This window comes from Propithecus coquereli, unplaced genomic scaffold (assembly GCF_000956105.1).
Source record: "Propithecus coquereli isolate 6110/MARCELLA unplaced genomic scaffold, Pcoq_1.0 Scaffold279, whole genome shotgun sequence".
NCBI classification, from domain to species: Eukaryota; Metazoa; Chordata; class Mammalia; order Primates; family Indriidae; genus Propithecus; species Propithecus coquereli.
The window spans coordinates 1,213,750-1,233,491 of NW_012148385.1; positions in this window are offsets into that span (position 1 = coordinate 1,213,750).

Genomic DNA, 19,742 nt, shown 5'->3' on the forward strand with positions numbered 1-19,742 from the left:
TAGGCATGCAGTCGGAGCTCAGGGTCTGAGGTGTGTGAGCGAAGGGTGCTTCGAGGGCCATTGCAGAGCTGGGGCTTAGCGAATAAAACTTTGAACAAGGTGGGAAAGAAGAGGGCTGGTCTGGAATTTATAGTCTTCCAAGGTAGGCAGTTTTGGAAATCTCAGAAAAGTGAAAATCGACATTCTTCCTTTGCTTATCAGATAAGCATCTGATAAACTTCTAAAAATACCAGATGCCAGTCTTTCTTTGATAGCCCAGAGAGGCCTAAGAGGAAACCAAATCTCTGCCTTCCAGGGACTTTCAATCCAATCCTTCCTGAACTCAGGATGCTTTGAAATGGCACCGATGGCTTAGTGTTGCTGTGTTATAATGAAAGTACAATTCAGAATTGTGCATTACAGGTTTTAAAACTTGTTTAAAAAAAGGAATTCAACATCCTTAAAGAGTTTTTAGAAAATTGAATTGAAAGGACAGTGGAACAGATTATTAGTTATTGGTTTTGTTGTAGTATGTGTACTATATTTGCCTATTCATTTTCACTGGTTTCATGAAAGCATTTTCACATTGCAATAAAAAAAAAAAACCCACAAAAATACACAAAGAACCTTGATTGCAAGAATTCTGCTGGCCCACTTACATTTTCCGGTATATACCTTCTTTCTTCCCTTAGTGCTGCTTCCTTTTAAATTCTATATTAGACCCTGAAGTGCTGTTTGGGGTGTTCAGAGTACAGATACGCTTGGTCCTAGCCGATCATCTTTTCTCTCGGAAGCGCTTCAGAAGGATTGTCATTGTTTCATTCATTTTGGAGCTAGAGCCTAAATGCTTTTAGGAAAAGCTTCATTTTCATAAACATTAGGCCTATGCCAATTTGCGTGGCTAATTATTTTTTATAGTCCTCATGTAATCTGCTTACAGATGTAAAAAAAAGGTAGACTGCAGTTTTGATCTACCCCTGATGTAGTGAGCCATCTCGGAGAAAGTTTTCACTTGCCTGAAATCTTTAGGGTATTGAGACATATTCATAAAAAATATATAAACCGCCACATTGCGTCAGATTCAGGGCTTATTTGCTTTAGTCTTCTGCAAATATTCGGTGACATTGGGGGAGGGAAGCAAAGTTAGACTCCTTGATGTCAGCTTTAGAAGGGTTCAGGGGTGTCTCTTGAATATCCATAATTGTGTAATCTCTTAAAAATCTCTCCTGTATATATTTAAATTCATCTTGAATTATTTATTTTTATCCTATATTCTGTGCATTTTGTACCTGCTTTAAAGACAGAACTTGATTATATTGGTATTTTGATTTCAAATCCCCAGTTTTGGGAATGGCAGAATGTTACAATTAATTGAAAGGGACCTTAAAGGTCATCGCTGTAACCACTTCATTGTGCTTGAGACCTGCTCAGCTCATAAAATTAACAGGGGACAGATCTGGGAACTCGACCCCAAGTCTTTTAACCTGTTGCCTAATTTTCTTTCTAGGGAAATATCTCCCTGTGTCTCCAAACCCATCTAAATCCAAGCTTAGGACCTATACCTAACAGTTGACCCCCTTTCGATTTCACTGTTTGTGCTGATAGCCTTTTCATCATCATCTTGACTTTGGATTCCAGGAGCATCACCTACTTCCCATTTTCTGTGACCCTTACATTCAACCAGTTAGTCGCCATGTTTGGTTTATTTTTCTCTCTTATTTTTGCCTTTTCTCTTCAAATCCTTAAGCCCTCATTCTGGTTCAGACCTTTAAAAGGCTGGGTTACTATGGTGCAGTGTTACCTAAAGTGGGTTGTTCCAGGAAGAGTTAGTAGGTTGGGGAATAAAAAACTCATAAAGTTAGTAGATGTTAGTGTAAAAAGGGGTTTCTTGGCTAAGTACATATTGGAATTGCTGGATTAAACAGCGTTTTAAATAAATTTTTTTTGCAGAAGGACTTTCTCATGGCCTTTGTTTGTGACTATGCGCTGTGAATTTGCCAAGAGGAAGATACGGCATTGACACGTCCCAACTGACGTTACCATTGCACCACTTTTTAGGGGGATCATTTTTGTATCACACTGCAACAGTCACTTTATTTGACCATTTTTAGATCCATCACTGCCTGGCTTTCTAAGGGAATATGTATTCTGTGTGGGCCACGTCTCATGCTTTTATACCTCCTTGTTCTCTTGGACCTTTCCTTTACTCTGGAATCCCCTCTCCACCTGTCATACCGACACATCTTTTCTGTACCCAGCTTTATTCCCATCTTTATCAGTTTTCCCCAGAATTCGGGATGCTCTTGCTCTTCTGAACTTGTGTCACTTACTGTTTCACAGCTTTAAAAAGAGGAAATATTTGAAACACAATAAAATACTGAAAGTGACATTACACACCTATCATAGTTAAATTATTGGAATTGATGCAAAATACCATTTTCCGTATTTGTGTCAGCTGATACATCACATACACATCCCATTCTTCTGTTTCCCCACAGGTTACCTTGCGCATATGTTCTCCCAGCTTGTCGCTTGTGCGTGGGTGTGATTTTTTTTTTTAATTTTGTGTTATTGGAATTGCATTGCATTTGAATAGAAATTCAGGGAGAATTGACATATTTATGGTTTCATGACTTCCCATCCACACACCTGATAAACCTATCTATTTATTTAGGCCTTTTATGTCCTTCAGTGAAATTTTATAATTTTATGTGTAAAACTCTTTCACATCTTTTGTTAAATTTGTGCCAAGCTGCCTCATGGTTTTTGTGGTCATTCTGAATGGAATTGTTTAGTACATTTCTGGTTGGTGTTGCTGGAGTATAAGAAAGGGATTGATTTTGTATTTATTTATGAATGGTTCTTGATTGGTCAAGTTTACATCAAAATCTGTGTTTGCTGTGGGGGCCTATGGTCTGGCAGCTTTTCTGATAGAGAATAGTGAATTGGAAACATCACAATTCACTTTAATTTTAAAGTTATATGTAATACTCTGACAAGGAAGAAAGGGGTGACTTTTAGTTATTTCATGCATTCGTTTATTTGTTCATCAGGTGTTTGGGTGCCTAGTACGTTCCAGGCATCGTATTGCAGTAGGTACTGAGTCTTTAATGGGGAACAGAGCAGATGTGGTTCCTGCTTTCGTGGAGTATGAGGGGAGAGAGACATTGCAGAAATGGACACAGATAAATAGATATTTATGAATTGGGATAGATGCTGAGAAGGAAAAGGACAGGGGGCTGTGAAAAAAAGAAAGCTGGGGAGAGGGGAATTTGGATGGGGGCTCAGGGAGAGCCTGTCTGAGGAAACAAACATTCGTGCATGTGCCTGAAGGATGAATTGGTATTAGAGGAAGAGTAGGGTGGAAGAACTTTCCAGACAGTGAAAAAGAGGCTCAGAAGCCCTGAGATGGGACTCTGCTCTTAGTGGTACATTAGTAATCAATGACTTAAATCAAGTTATTACTTCTTAGTAAATTATCATAATAGCGGTGTTTAATAGTGTGTAAATTTGGATGAAATGAAGATATTTTTGTTCAGTATGTCCTCCCTCCCCCACTGCCTTCCCCCATTGAAACTGCCTGGATTAAGAGAGAGCTGCCTCTGCGGTGAGGCTTGAGTGGGGCCACTGCCCATGCCCAGCCCCCTCTCCCATTGCGAGTACTGCTGCTGCCATGGCCATTGACTACTGGCGTCTGCTGGACACCGGGGTGTCCTCCTCAGCAGTTTCCTCCTGGGCTCTGCACTAATGGATGGGGCCATTGCTGTCTGAAGTCAGGTTGCAGGAAGACCACTCTGCCCTTCCTGGGAGGGGTCTTGAGCAGGATCACCTATGGCTCTTCCAGTGTCTCAGCCCTCTCCTCTCCACCTTCCCTGCCCTCTCCAAACACACACTGAGGGCTCAGGCATGACAGGTTGGGAGGAAGGGGTCAGGCTGAGTTGTACACACCTTATTCCATCTAGAATTGCTGCTCTTTTTGGTCATGAAGGCTTTGCATCTGGGACAGTGTGTCTGAGCCGTATATCAAGGTGAATTCTCTCTGTAGTGAGAAACTGTTTGGTACAATGGATGTGGGCTGGGCTCTGGAGAAAATATTGGTTTTGAAACTTGACTCTTCTGCTTAGAAGCCTGTAACCTTGGGCTTATAGCTTAATCTATGTCTGCCTCCATTTTTTCATCTGTAAAATGTGGGTAATAAGAAAGCCTTCTTCTTTTCGTTGTAAAAAGGATTAAAAGAGTTAACACATGTGCAGTCCCTGGGACAGTGTCAGGCACGGAGCAAGCACCCAGTGTAGATGTCAGTTACTACAACTCAGTCTTTCGATTCCTGGGTTCCCCCTCCCCCTACCAGATACGCAGATCTATTTGAATCCCAGAAGTGCACATAATTTATAATTTGATACAGGATTCCAATTATTCTTTTGGAAAATACATAGGAAGAAAAATGGCAAAGAAAGAAACCAAAATGTTAACGGTAACTTTTACCCTTCTTATTTTCTAAATCTATAATCTGGTTATGTTACCTCTGTACTAATAATGATATAATAACATTATATTTAAAAAAGAAAGGTCAGGTTGGCAGTGTCCAAGGCCTGCTCTGATGGGGTTTGCAGGTGGAGTACTTCTCTGTTGGTGCTTATAGGTACAGAGATGCAACAGTATTTAAAAGTCTTAAGCAGAAGTATCCGGGAAAGTTAGAAGATGAGAACATTAGAAGATGAGAATGTTGCTTTTTGTGAAGCCCCACTTTCTTTGAGTGCTTCTTTTTCTGTCATTGTTTTCCCTTTTTGTTTTTTCTGATGCTCCCTTAGTGGGCCTCTTGCCATCTGTTACTCCCTCTCTTTTGGTGTCCTCCTACTCCTCTTCCCCTTTAAAATTGCTCCTTTTAATCCCCCATCTTTCTTCTTTTACTTGCTGTCATGTAGAAATGATACACGTGTTTCCTTAATTCAAAATAAAGCGTAAATTTTATTTATTTTTAATCGCAAAAATAGATAAATGTAACTTTATACCGTCAAAAATCTAAATTAAGTTGCCTTTTATTTACTTATACCTAGAATTAATTGATTAGTTAACTTACGAACTAATTAACTAACTCTGACGGGTCTGTGGCCTCCTAAAAGCACCAGGAATCCTGGGGGATTGGGTAGCTGAAAGGAAGGGAAGGATGAGGGAATGTTGAAGTTTTTTCCTTTTTACCTATTTTGCTTAGGGTTACTTTTGTTGCTACCATTTTGGTGTCAAAGTTTTTAAACTTTTCCAAACTGGAAGAATAGGATTCTAGAAAATTACGAAAATACATTTTTACAAAGAAACAATGCCAAATCTGACAAATTTCTTCAAAAGCCCATTGATTTTAATGACTTTCATGAAAAGTTCAGTGAGCTTTCCAGCTTTTATGCTCCTCTTCTTGTATAATTGTGAGTGGAGAAATGGGCTTTCCTGCAAAACTTGTTTATCTATGGGAATTTATTCTTGAGGGGTGGCATCCTGTAAGTATCTCAAAATAATCCAGACATAGATTTCAAGGAAGGTAGTTGGTTACAGCAGTGTTGCCTGGCATCAGCCGAGGAGCTTGTTGACTTGAGAAATATTGCTGATTTCAGTGAGGTTGCACAGTTAAGTGTAGAATCTAGTCGAGGGGATGTAAATAGTTGGAAGTAAGGTGATGCTTTTCCATACCTTATTCCGCAATTTATAATGTTTTTTTTATCTCCAACTACAAATGCCTAATTTGAATGTAGCATAAATATATATGATAGTTCTTTCTTTGCTTAAAGGATGCCTAGTACAATTACAGTAAAATCTAGATGTATAGAAGGGGTATAACTAGAATTTGATATTTGTTTTTCAAAAGAATTCATCATAGAAATTCTTTTTAGGAACAATTAGAAACATACAGTCATACGTAATGATGGAGATTTGTTCTGAGAAATGCATCAGTAGATGATTTTCTTGTGCGAACATCATGGAGTGAACTTATACAAACCGAGATGGTAGCGCCTACTACACACCTAGGCTGTACATACTGCCTATTATGGGCTGCAAACCTATACAGCATGTTACTGTACTGAATACTGTACGCAGTTGTAACACAATGATAAGCATTTGTGTATCTAAACATAGAAAAAGAAAGGTACAGTAAAAATACAGTATAAGAGATAAAAAATGGTACAACTGTTTAGGGCACTTACCATGAATGGAGCTTGTATGGCTAGAAGTTGCTCTGGGTGAGTCAGTGAGTGAGTGGTGAGGTGAGTGCATGTGAAGGCCCAGGACATTACTGTTCACCACTGTAGACTTGCAAACACTGTCCACTTAGGCAACACTACATTTATAAAAGAAAAGTAGGCCAGGTGCAGTGGCTCACACCTGTATCCTAGCACTCTGGGAGGCTGAGGCAAGAGGATCGCTTGAGCTCCGGAGTTTGAGACCAGCCTGACCAAGAGTGAGATCCTGTTTCTACAAAAAATAGAAAAATTAGCCAGGCATGGTAGCACACACCTGTAGTCCCAGCTACTTGGGAGGCTGAAGCAGGAGGATTGCTTGAGCCCAGGAGTTTGAGGGAAAAAAGAAAAGTAATTACGTTAGGATGTCACTAGACAATAGGAATTTTTCAGGGGCTTCATAATCTTGTGGGACCACAATCATATGTGCAGAAAGGTGGTTAGCAGTGCGTGACTGTACACCCCTTTAGAGTAGGGCAGCAGTTTTGAAAAGGTCTATATATGCTGCTCGTTAGGTTTTATCACGGAGCCTCATAGGTGGTGGCACGACCTTGTATCTTCATTTCATATGCACTATGACCAGGGAGGAGAATAAAGTTGTTGGGAGGATAATGTTGTTAGCCTAGATGTGTCAGGGTAGGATGTGAGCATTGAAGACATAATGGTAAAACTGTCAGCTCAACCTTAGTAATTGGTATTTGTTGCCAGTTTTAAAAAAAACAAACTCAAAGACACAGGCAAAATTTTAAGGGAAACTTGTACCATTTTACACTTAGAGGTGACCTGTTTTGTATCTGTGGACTCTGGGATGTAATACCTGACTACTACTCCTCAGATGGAGAAAATGCCCCGTCCTTACCTGGCAGGCAGGGAGCCTGTCAGACATTTGATATACAGTCGACTTCACCTTCTGTGTGATTTAGCTTCCAGCTTCACAATTGCTCTCTTGGCAGCAGCTTGTGCATGGTGATCTTTTCTTACTAGAACAGTTAATAACCTCGGCAGATGTTGGGAACCCAGTTCTGCAGTTGTGCAGCTGTTTATATGTCCAGTTGGATTTCTTGAAAGAATTAATCAATTTTGAGGATCTTATGCTGAGGGGTACAAGTATAATAGGATTTAGGGGGAAATTTTATTTTATGGGATTTTGTACTGGTATTGCGACAGATGTAGCAGGCTTGTGGAATGAGGCAACCGAAGAAGGGACACAGGGCTTCTATGGTAAACTTCCCATTTATCCTGAAACTAAGCCTATGTTGAAACCATGCCACTCAGAAACTCCAAGGTCACTAGAATTCTGTTTTGGATATTTTGTCTTAGAGAATCATTTTAAGAACATTATAGAAAGTTTGGAAAATGGAGTTAAAAAAGACACTCATGAGGCTACCATCCTAAAATATCAACTATGGTCATTTCTGAAATATTCCTTTCCAAGCCTTTTATGTTTATGTTTTAAAATATGATTGTAATCATATAGTACATATATTTTCTATATTGCTGCAGTTTTTGAAATAAATTCTATAGTTGTATATTATTCCATTGAGTATTACCATTTTCTGAAACATCCCTTTATTGTTAGCCATTTGGGTTGCTTCTGCTACGTTGTTGTAGTAAATTATACCGTGATGAACCTTTTTGTACATGCAGCCTTGTCTGTATTTTGGATGATTTTCGGGCAATAGATATTGAGAATGAGGTGATTGGGTCAAAGATGGTTGTGAACTCTTCAGTATACCCTCTTTAATCATGGATGGAAGGGAGGGGAGAGTTGGAGTCTGGGGTAACTCTCGGGTTCCTGGCTGGCGTGATGTCGGGAATGGTTGGCACGGGCAGGGCTGCCGGTGAGGGGTTCAGTTTGGAATGTGGGGCATCCAACATCCAGGCAGCTGAGGGAGGTTTAGCAGACCATTGAAATGCAAGGCCTGGAGCTTGGGGAAAAGCCAGGGCCTGGGTCGACATGAAGGGATTATTGGCATCTAGCCTCAGGGGAACATCATTTTGTGACAAGCAGAGGAAGGAGAAGCCACTAAGGAAGATTAGGAGTGGCCGAGGTGGGAAGTGGGCAGCCAGGGGTTCCTTTCCTTCCAAGAGCCTACTTTGGTTAAAATGAAACTGAGTGGGTAGCTTTCCCAGTAGAGTCTGGGGGCAGAATTATTTTGGAGGGTATGTTGTTACTGTCTTTTTTTCCAGATAGGATTTTTTTCCCTCCTTTTGGAATTAAAGCTCTACAGAGGTTAACATTATCCTATTTGTTGCTGAGTGGGGAGCCTTTACATGCATGGTATTGGTGAAGGGGTCGGGGTGGACTTGTAAGTATGTGTTAACTTAAACTATGTATGGTTGTTTTGGGTTTCTGGTATATATTTGTTTACATGACATTGGATGTTTGGCGGTTTCTGGTATATATGTGTTTACATGGTGTTTCTCTTAATAGTCTGTTGGAATATATCAATATCATTTCTACATAGATCATATTTTTGTTCAAGAGGCTAAATATCGGATTTCTAAAAGTATGTAAATCGTGGATGGCTACCTAGAATAGAAGCACCCACATTTTTCTGAGAGCCTTAGCTCTTTAAAGAGTGTGAAATTCCCTTTGAGAAGAACATTTATCTGTGTTAACAATTTTAAAGAAGTATGTAATTTTAAAGTATGAAACTCATATTTAGTATTTTTTTTTTTTTTTGAGACAGAGTCTCACTGTATTACCCGGGCTAGAGTGCTGCGGCATCATCCTAGCTCACAGCAACCTCAGACTCCTGGGCTCAAGCGATCTTTCTGCCTCAGCCTCCCGAGTAGCTGGAACTACAGGAATGCGCCACCATGCCCGGCTAATTTTTTCTCTATATATTTTTAGTTGTCCGATTAATTTCTTTGTATTTTTAGTAGAGACGGGGTCTCGCTCTTGCTCAGGCTGGTTTCGAACTCCTGAGCTCAAACGATCCGCCTGCCTCGGCCTCCCAGAGTGCTAGGATTACAGATGTGAGCCACTGCGCCTGGCCCACATTTAGTTTTTAATAGTAACTTACGTGTTCATTCTTTCTATCTCTAAGAGCCAGGTTATGGAATGACATGTGACCCGGTACTCTTGACTCTATGTCTGGTTGTGGGTTTGGAGAGTTATTTTTGTGCTTTCTTAAATGACTTAAGCACTTATGACTATATTTTTGGACAGAATAAATACGGTAGTCGGATATAGTTTTGAGAAGCCAACCAGATTTCTAATCTGGTAATATGATAGTACTATTCATTCTTATAATTGTCTAGACTCACAGCCTTAGAAAACAGTACAAGCTCTTATCGAACTCCAGACTTGCCGGATTAGTTGGTGTTCTCTTTTCCTCTGTAAAGAAAATCCGCTGATACCCAAAACACTAATTCTCAAAGAGGGCTACCCTGTAGTGTGCTCTTTCTTGAGTGTCTATTCCCACCAGTCGAGATGTATGCTTTTCCAGACTTTACCGTGTTAATTCCCAAACCTGTGTATGCCAGTTGTGCTTATCATTGTTGTTTAATATAATGATTTTAAATATGTGTGCAAAAAGAATTGTTTCTGTGAAAATTCATTTGGATACTTTGGAAACCACCTGATAAGAGTGAGTTTCTATAAATGACCGTAGCCAATTTAGGAGTGGCCGAGATAACTGTAAAGGATTTGGAGGATCATAAAAATAAAACTATTCTTACTAGTATTTCCAGTTATTCAAGATTGGTGGGTTAAGTTGTGACTATGTAAAACCTGAGAATCTTATTGGCTCAAAGCAATAAGCCACGTTCTCACTGTTTGTTGGGGATCAGGTGGGCCCTTAGCTCCATGCGGTCCTTATCCCCACTCAGGACACCGTGAGGGGCCCTGCAGCAGAGGAAAGGCTGTGTGTCTGAATTCAGCAATGCAGGGATGTGTGATCTAACCACAGAGAGCCGCAGTGGGCGTCTGTGAGGGGTAACGCAGCCTGCCACACAGTGCACCCTGGGTGTCTTCACAGCCTCACTATTCTGTAAGGAAATTGGACGTGGAGGATGGTGCCTTGAGGATGGCCTATAACAGAAAGACCACTGAGTACTGCAGGGGATGTACTCTCAAATAAAAGGCTTCGTCACTTTATAGGCCTTAGTTTAAAATAATGTGTTTAGATATGTAACATTTTTTTATGAATTCCAAATTTAACTGACTTAAAAAAAATATCAACCCACCAGTCTTTATGCATTTGGATAAGAGGGCCTCGACTTTATTCTAAACCCTCCTGTCTCTCACACACCCTCCATCAAATCAGTTTCCCACCTTTTATGATAGATTCATCTGTGCTTTCTCTTGCACTTCTCCTCTTGTTTCATTTCCATTAGCAACACCCTAGTTCTTACTCCTGAACTACTGGATTTGTGCTCCAGGAGGATTCCTTGCTGCTAGCTTGCAGGGCCTTTATGCAATTAGAAAAAGGCTCCCTTTGGGGCAGACACAATCCCGCAGGATCACAACTTGATTTCAGTCCCTGTTTTCCCCCTTGGCTGGCCCACTTTTATGCAGTGCACAGGCTCAACAGCGGCACAGAGCAGTCCTTCTTCCTGCATATAGTCATTCTCCCAACAAATTCAGACTATCTGTCCCCTGCTTAATCCTCCTTTAAATTTGTTGTCTCTATCCCTGCTCAAAAATGTTTTGGTGGCTCCCTGTCCTCTGTATATAGTGGCTGTCCTCAATTTTATTTTCCATCAGACTGTCACCAGTGACTCTCAGTCCCACTTGTTTTCCATCTTGGTGCATTGACATCAGTAATGGCTGCAGCATAGACACATTAGATAGGCTGTGCGATGCTTCCCTCTCTCCTCACACCCATTCCCACCACTCCAACAACTGTAAGCTCCTTAGAGCTGACTCCCGGTCTCAGCCTTAGCTCACCTTTCACCCCACCTTCTTTGCCCACCAGCGCCCTATACCGTATACTCTGCCTAGTCACTGACCTCTGAATATGTTTTGTTTTTCTTGCCTTAAAGTTCTTTTCTGCTTAATCACATCCTACTCGTCCTTCAAGGCCAAGGTCAAGTTTCACCTCTTCAGCCGTCCTGTGATCCTTCTGTGCCGTCCTGTGATCCTTCTGTGCCGTCCTGTGATCCTTCTGTGCCGTGATAACAACTTCACTTCTAAACATAAATGCTAATCTCTATAGTCCTCATTTTGAGGTGAATCGGCTGCCCTGTGGGAGCACCTGTTTTATTGGTTGTATTGCTCTGAAGTATTTTCTTTCCCTAACCAGACTGCAAATGCCTGGGAAGCAATAGCTGTCTCTCATTCTTTCTTCCCTCCGTGTGCCTGCCCAGTGCCTTGTGTATGCTCAGAGCATGGGTCAGAGCAGGACATCGTGAACAGAACAGAGCCCGGCATGGGTAATCATATAATACAGTCCTGGATAGAAGCTGAGGCTGCTTCTTCCTACCCACAGGACATTGACCTACTTTTCCCTTCTTATCTGTGTGCAAAATATTTGTTGTACTTAGTGTGTTCTCCCTGTCACAACGAATGTTTGTCTCTCTCTTTCATATGAACTGACTGCTAAAGTGCTAGTTAAATCAGTGGAAAAAACAATGGAGAAGAAAAGTTGGTAAGCAGTTTTAATTTCTAAACTAGGGGGACCTTATAAGTATGTCATTTAAAAAGAACTCTATAGTTTTCCTATCTACCTGTCTACCTACTTACCTATAGAGAGGTAAGCATAAGGTCAGAAATGTAAATTTTAAGTTTCCAGGCCTTTTAATTTGATGATTCATAAATAATAATGTATTTCGAAGCCCTCTTTTGATAAACTACTTGTAGAAGGAAGTGAACTTTTCTTAATCAGGCTTTTACAAGGTAGTTCACTGTTGTATATTTTATTTCTTACCGGAACTTCCCTTGGGAAAATTTGTCGTATGGCTCTATATGTGGCCAAGCTAATTAACTTTAAAAATGGACTTTTGTAAAAATAGCTTTGTAGGTTAATAACATGTGTGCTAATTCAAGGGGAAAAAAGTGTGTATGTGGTGGGACATTTGTATGTATGTATCTTATATAAATATATGAAATAACTGCTGTATCCTACAGAGCTTTTGGAAATTAGCAGATTAACATTTATAAATGTAAATTATGGTGTCTTTGATTTTTATTGTAAGTAATGCTTCCAACGTTAGAAAATCTAGAAATTGACCCAGAATATTTCCAAATTCTATTATGATTGTTGATTTTAATCATTGTAGGTGAAATAATCCACTGTGGTGATTTAGTTATTTTCTTTAAAAATTCTTCTTAAATGACAAAGTAGTTTTGCCTTCTCAATTTACATTATCAGTGTCATTTTTGGAACATCTTAACTATTTTTGTTTAATCAATTCTCAACTAATAAACATTCATGAAATCCTAATGTAAATGTATAAATCTTTCTCCCTTTGTTTACATAGTTTATCAGACTTTAGTTTAGTGGATAACTGCTTGAGGAAGCTTCTGAATTTTTATTATTCTAAAAAACTTTTTTTTAGCCACAAGTACAAAGGCATTACCAAAGCTGCACTGTTGAGTAATGCATATTTTTCTCTTCCTTTATATATAGATTTCTTAATTTGTAATCTTTAGACTCCTTTTTGCTTTCATAACTAGAAGAATTTTTAAAAATAGCAGATGCCATTTTGTGGCCAAGCGTGTAGTTACCAGTAAACACACAGAACGTGTTCACATGTGTCCCCATGGCTGCACTTGTCCACCTCATTCCGTGCCTCTCCTTTTGTGCTGCGTGTGGTTAAACTCTTAATACACTTTTTTTTTGATGGTGAGGTCACAATAAAGAGAGCTGCTTTCCTTTGCCTCTGAGTAAATGTCATTGAGAAAGATTTTTGTGGGCTGGCATTTGCTGACTTTTTGGTTTTTAACATTCTTTATAACCAGACCTGGGATGCATGCTCACCCCAAAATGGAGGAACTCAGTCTTTCCAGAGCGGAGCCTTTTTTGTTGAGTCAACAGTGATGGAAGCTGGGACAGGATCTTAGGGAGATGATGTGTTACATACCTTTGTGCCCAAGGTCTCACTGTGAGCTAACTGTAGAGCGGGGGCTGCAACTTGGATCTTCTGGGTGTTTTTCCACATCCACTGTGCTAGTCATTCTAACGTCTGTGGTCTGTTACAGGATGCCAAAACTGCAGTTTTCTTGAGGGCTAACTCGCTTCCTTACCCCAGGAATAAGAAGAGTGCACTAAATTCAATACATTTCTCCCCTTTGTCACTGAAAAGAGTCTGAGGATGGGAAGGCCCGTGTTTTGAAAAGAACGTAGTTACACCTCAGTGTATCCCAGGCTATTTTATGTGAGTGTCTTGTTTAGCCGCTTGTCTTCCAGAACTGATCTGGAGGGGCCTCCAAACTGATGGGTACAGGAAACCCAATGTGAGTGCCTACCAGGTGCAAATCACTGGACTTTTAATTGCAATGAGGGAGTACCTTGGGTTATGGGATGATCTGATCGAGTATAAAGAGAACAGAAAGAATGAATCTATAAATTGTGTAAACAGGGGGAGAGGGCAAGGGACAAGACTTGGGCGAGAATATTAGCACATGGAATGAGATTGGGACCCTCTGATTACTAAAGCTGATTCATTTGGAAGGGAGGTTTGTTTTCCCCTGGTGGCTGTATTCAATTTAATAATCACTAGTCTTTGGCGTCTGTGCACCCGCCAGGAACAAATCAAAGCTATAGGGATGTGCCAGTTACATTTGAGCAGCTTTACATTCACCTCGGGGTTCCAGGGTCTCAGCTTTGCCAATCTAAACACATTCGACTTCTCGGAATTTTTTTTATCTGTCTCGAGGGAACAAATTGAAAAGTCTTTGGGTTATAATTAGCACGTTCCTCTGTACAGCTGAGTTTGTGTTTCTGGATGTAACAGTGGTTTATAGTTTTTGGCTACCTTGTCCCTCAGGAACTCGTAGCTCTTTTCAGACGTTAGCTCATTAATTCTGGTAACAGTGTGAGCCGCATAGCACGACTCCAGGTTCTCTCCTAAAGCCAGGGCTGCTTGATACCCATTCAGGACCTTCTAGGGTTGTGGCAGGTGCAGGGTCCAAGGTTAGGGGGTGGAGAGGGAGGCAGGGCCTTGGGGGATGGCAGTGCTCTGAAGTTTCCCTGCCCTTTGACAGCCATTCCTGCGCTGACCTGCGGAGCCTCCTCCAGGCAATGACTCCTAGTACGGGACAGTGATGTTGGCCGCATTTCCTCTTCAGGGGTTAGAATTCCATGGAAGCTTGATTGCAAATGAGGCAGCCTTCTAGGTTAGTTACACACTTCCCAGAAGACAGACGGAAGAGTTGGTAAGCTCTTCAGGGTCAGAAGAAGTGGGAATTTGGGAAGGGAGGAACTCATCTGGCCAGTGTGCTCTCAGTCAGTTCACATAACAATCCTGTGGAAGGATGTTGTCATCCCTGAGTTTTTAGAGCAGAAATTTGAGTTCCAGAGGTGAATTCCCTTGGATTTGAGACCGGCTCTGCGGTTCCACAGCCTGTGCTGTACCCTATTGGGGTGGATCAAAAGGGTCCTTTGTGGTAAACTATTGCTACAGCCTCCTGTAATGCAGACTTGCAGCTTCTCTTTAAAAAACCGTGGGATGTTGTGAAGAGTTTGGCAACTTAGGAATTAAATCGAAGGGTGTGCTTAATATAATAGGTGTGAAAGACCATTCTCGGACCAGTCAGGAAAGCTTCATCCTCACCCTGGCTCTCCCAGAAACCAGATGTGCGACACCTCCTGGGGCCACTGCTTCATCTGTTAAAAGAGGTTTTGCCTGGGACCCTAAGGTCTGAGTCCTTGCTCTTTAATTATAAACAAAGGCACTTCGAAATTTTGCTCATAGATCAGAAGAGAAAGGTGGTAGTTAGTAATCCGTAGCATTCCATGTTGTTATAGCAGCCACTGTTATTTTTGACTCAAAAATCCTTCTAATTAGTCTAGATGCTATATTTGTCATACTCACTTTCCACAGTTGGAAAAAACTTTTTTCACATCACTTTACGAATTGTGAAGTTCTGGGTGCTGTCTTTCAATCCTTAACAACTGGCCTGTGCCTGGGATGGAGGGTATTAGTAGTTGAACTCCCAGTTGATGGCTTTTGTTGGTAAGGCCATCCTTTCCATACCCAGAAAGAAGGAAACCTTGGCCTTGACCCCTGGTGGCCTATGTAGAGGTGCTCTATGGGGTGTTAACCCTTAGGTAACTAGAATGGTGAATTAGTTGCCCCTCTCACTCATAGAACTTTTTAAAGTTAGTGTCAGGCTTTATGGTATTATGGGCTTCCACTTGCTTTTATCTGTTTGTTTATTTTCACTCCCTGTTCAAATCTATTTGATTTCCTTACTGCCTGTTAATTTAATGTCCTTGGTATTATCCGGAGTTTGAACACAAGGCAACAACATACTGTATGGAAATTGCCCAGTAGTTGTGTCTGTTTCTTCCCTAATCCAAGATCCTAACAAAAGCCCTCCTACTAGCAATCCATTAGATATTTTTAGCAGAAAGCTTTGGGTGGGGGAGGGCTCAATATGTAGTTGGCTTTAACAGTAGAATAAAAGATTGAAAAGTGAGATGACTATAATTTGTGAAGTAAATGCCATGAATAGACACACCTTATATAAATTTCTCCAAGCGAGTGTGTTGGTAGGAATGAAAATCAGCATCACTTGAACCTTTTCACAAATGCCTATCAGGACCTGCTTTCTCTGAGACTTTGAGGAACGCTGCAAAGTACCCCATGTGGTTCTGCGTGGCCCACTAGCCCCCTCTCTTTCGAGAGTCATGCTACTTCAGTAAAGTGTTCTAAAGAATCCAGTTTTTATTCCACTTGCCCTTTAGGTTGATGAATACTGAGAAAGTGTTTTGTCCTTTGGTTTCTAACTTGAGTCTTTTGTGAAGACGTTCTTGGTGTGTCATCTGAGGCTCTCTGATTATCCTTTGCCAGTTATGACCTGGACAGGGAGGGTAAAGATGATAGAAACAGTCCTGGACGGAAGAATGGGCTGTGTCTTTCCAATGTACGTTCATTCTTTTACTCTACACACCAGGACCCTGGGTGTCAGCCACTCTGCCAGGCAGTGGGGCCTTTGCATGTTGAGAACTCAAGCCTCCCTTCTCCAGGGGAGAAGCAGACAAGCAGACTAACAGTTGTGAGGGAGGTATGTTGGCATAATAGTCTGATAAGGCTGCTGTAACAAAATACCATAGACTGGTGGTTTAAGCAACAAACATTCATTTCTCACAGTTCTGGAGGCTGGGAAGTCCAAGACCAGGTGGCTGACAGATTCAGTTTCTGGTGAGGGCCTCTTCCTGGCTTGCAGATGGCTGCCTTCTAGATGTGTCCACACATTGCATAGAAAGAACGAGCTCTGGTTCCTCCTCCTCTTATAAGGACACTAATCCCGTCATGGGAGCCCTACCCTCCTGATCTCATCTAAACCTAATTATCTCCCAAAGACTTCACCTCCAAATATCATCGTGTTAGGGGTTAGGGCTTCAACATATGAATTTTAGGGAAACATAAGCATTCAGTCTATACAGTTGGCTTGCTCAGAGCACACTGCCTGTGATGAATGGCTCTTCACACTGGTTTAATTTGGGGGGATTTATTTAAGACAAGAAGCTCAGCTGAAGCTCCCGAAGGCCTACAAGGAGAGCTACTCTCAGCGTCTAAAGCAGCTGTTGTGTCTGCCCCACATGGCCTGTCATCGTGCTTCATTCCTCTTTTCAGACAGGCTCCCTCTGCGGGAGCCTGGCAAGGCTCCCCCAAATGACACCCCGTTCCCGGGATCTTCATGAACTTCTGTTGTGGTGCGTGCAGCTGACTGCCTGTAGTCGCTGTGTCCTGATGCCAGCCCCTTCCTTGGAAGCTGCCATTGTTTTGGACGGTGTGTACCCTCAGCTTGGTTAGCTGTGGCCTGGTTGAGGGTGTCCTTGGAGGCCTTGGTACTTTTGCCTATTGCGAGAGGTTTGCCTTAGGGTAGGAGGACTTCTCAGGGGAGAGGTGAGAAAGCAATAGTCAGGCTCTGGAGCCATGTGTTCTCCACTAAGGAATATTTTTTTTATTGTGGTAAAATATTTATAACATAAAATTTTGATTTTTAACCTTTTTTAAGTGTACAGTTAGTTCAGTGGCATTAAGTACATTCACATTCTTGTGCAACCATCACCACCATCCATCTCTAGAGCTTTTTTTGTCATCCCAGACTAAAACTCTGTACCCATTAAACAGCAACTCCCTAGCCCCTTGCAACCACCGTTCTTCTTTCTGTCTCTTATCAATTTGACTATTCTGGGTACCTCATATAAGTGGATCATACACTATTTGTCCTTTTGTGACTGGCTTATGTCACTTAGCATAATGTCTTCAAGGTTCATCTACGTTGTAGCATGTGTCAGAATTTCTTTCCTTTTTAAGGCTGAATAATGTTCCATTTTGCATACGTACCACATTTACTTTATCCATTCGTCCCTCGATGGACACTTGGGTTACTTTTACCTTTTGGCTATCGTGAATAATGCTGCTAATGAACATGGGCATACAAATATCTGTTTGAGTTACTGCTTTTCATTTCTTTTGGGTATATACCCATAGTGTAGTTGCTGGGTCATATGGCAACTGTGTGTTGCCATTCGTTTTGAGGATCTGCCAAGGAATTGGAGTACTGGTTTAAAACACTGGAGAGTTATTAAAGAATTTGAAGCAGGGTATGCCTGATCAGATTGTAATTTCGAAAGGTGACTTGGATAGTGTGGCACAGGGATGGAGGAAAGGAAGGGCTGACGGGGCCTGTGGTGGCCAGACAAGGCAGAGAGACCACTTAGAAGGCTGTTGAGGGAAGGGATGGAAGTGAGAGTGATAAAGGCGATACAATCAGTGAGCCAGGTTGGATATGAAGAGAAGAAGTAAGAGACAGGGAGAAATCAAAGATGACAACCTGGGTCAATCGTCATTTTTGGCATTTAGGGAAAATAAGAGGTTTTTCTTGTTGTTGTTGTTGTTTTGTTTTGTTTTTTTGGTATTTTGGTGTTCGATAGTAGATGATAGAAGCTTTGGACACGTATTGAGATGTTAGACACAGCCAAGTGGTAGAGATGGTTGGTGGGTGGACTGTTGGTAAATATGGGTTGCTAATTTGGTTAAGTCTTTGTGCTCATCTGCATTTTCTAATTTTTTCTGTAGTGAACATATATTACTTCTGATCATTAAAAAGGTTTTTGGAATTTCAAAAGTGGCCTGTTTTCTTGCCTCTCCTACTGGACTTTGAGCTCCTGGGCAGTGGTGTGGGGAGGGGAGGTACCATGATGTTCTGTTGTGTTTTTAGCGCTTCACACAATGCCAGCAACACAACAGGGCTCGGTACTCTAAGTGCTGGTTGAACTGAATTGAATGGAAATTTAATCTAACCCCTCTCAGAGACGTGAGATTTGGTGCTGTTATAAAAGACCTAGGAAGGAAATTCCAATTTTTCTCAATCACTTAGCTCATTATATTAGGTACTGAACCATGTCCTATATAGGCTCAGCCCCTTTTTATGCCTTTGTTTTGCCTTCAGAATTTGTTGAGAGTTATTTTGTTCATGAAATCTTGCCACATTGGCCCCGTTTTCTTACTTAAATGTGTTTCTCATGTTATTCTTAAAAGCATTAGTGATCTCGTTGGGAGCCAAGCGGCTCAATTCTGTTTCCTGTCCTTTGTTGATAATATGTTTTTGGAAGAATGGATCAAAGTGGCTTGAAACCACAATCATTATTTTGCCTTCTGGTCGGCTGCGACGGAACCAACCCTTGGCAGCTGTGAGAAGTGCATTGTTGTGTGACTCAGTTGTCAGTTGTAAATTTGCATACTTGTTTTCCCTTTGTATATCACTGAATGGCTACCATGTGCAAGAGGTTGGGCACTATGCTTTCAGGGAAATAAAGACGAATAAGGCATGATTCTTGATACCAAAGGAACTGATTCTCCAGAAAATGTGCTGTCATGCATACATGACCACCATACAGGGAGGTTAATGTGTGAAACTGGAGTCAGACAAAAAACAATTGTTGCTATGGTAAGAAGACTCCCTGTAGGCCTGCCTCTGATGTATATTGCTAATGATGTTATAATAGATGTGTTTTAAAAGTCGTCATTTATAATTATTAAAGCAGTAGGTAACTGCTTCCACGAAGTTTTCCTGCACGTGACTTTTGGCTTTGCTTTAAAAGTTCCTTCAAATCTAAAATTATGTTAGTGACTTGATATTAATTCTCATCAATCATTGGAACCTCAGATCTGATTTGTGAATATTCTTTCAAATTGTACAGTAAAAGCGTTTCTACTTAAAAATATATGTTTGTTCTCATCTGTGGTACTCTGAGAACTTTGAATTCAATGGAGGACCGCCAGATAAAATGAGATTTATTTCAGTTTATCCTCCATCTCGTCTTAGTTATTATTAAACTATTATTAAATTAATTAATTATTAATTTGGAATAACTTCACAGTGTTATTTTGATATTGAATAGTGGAATG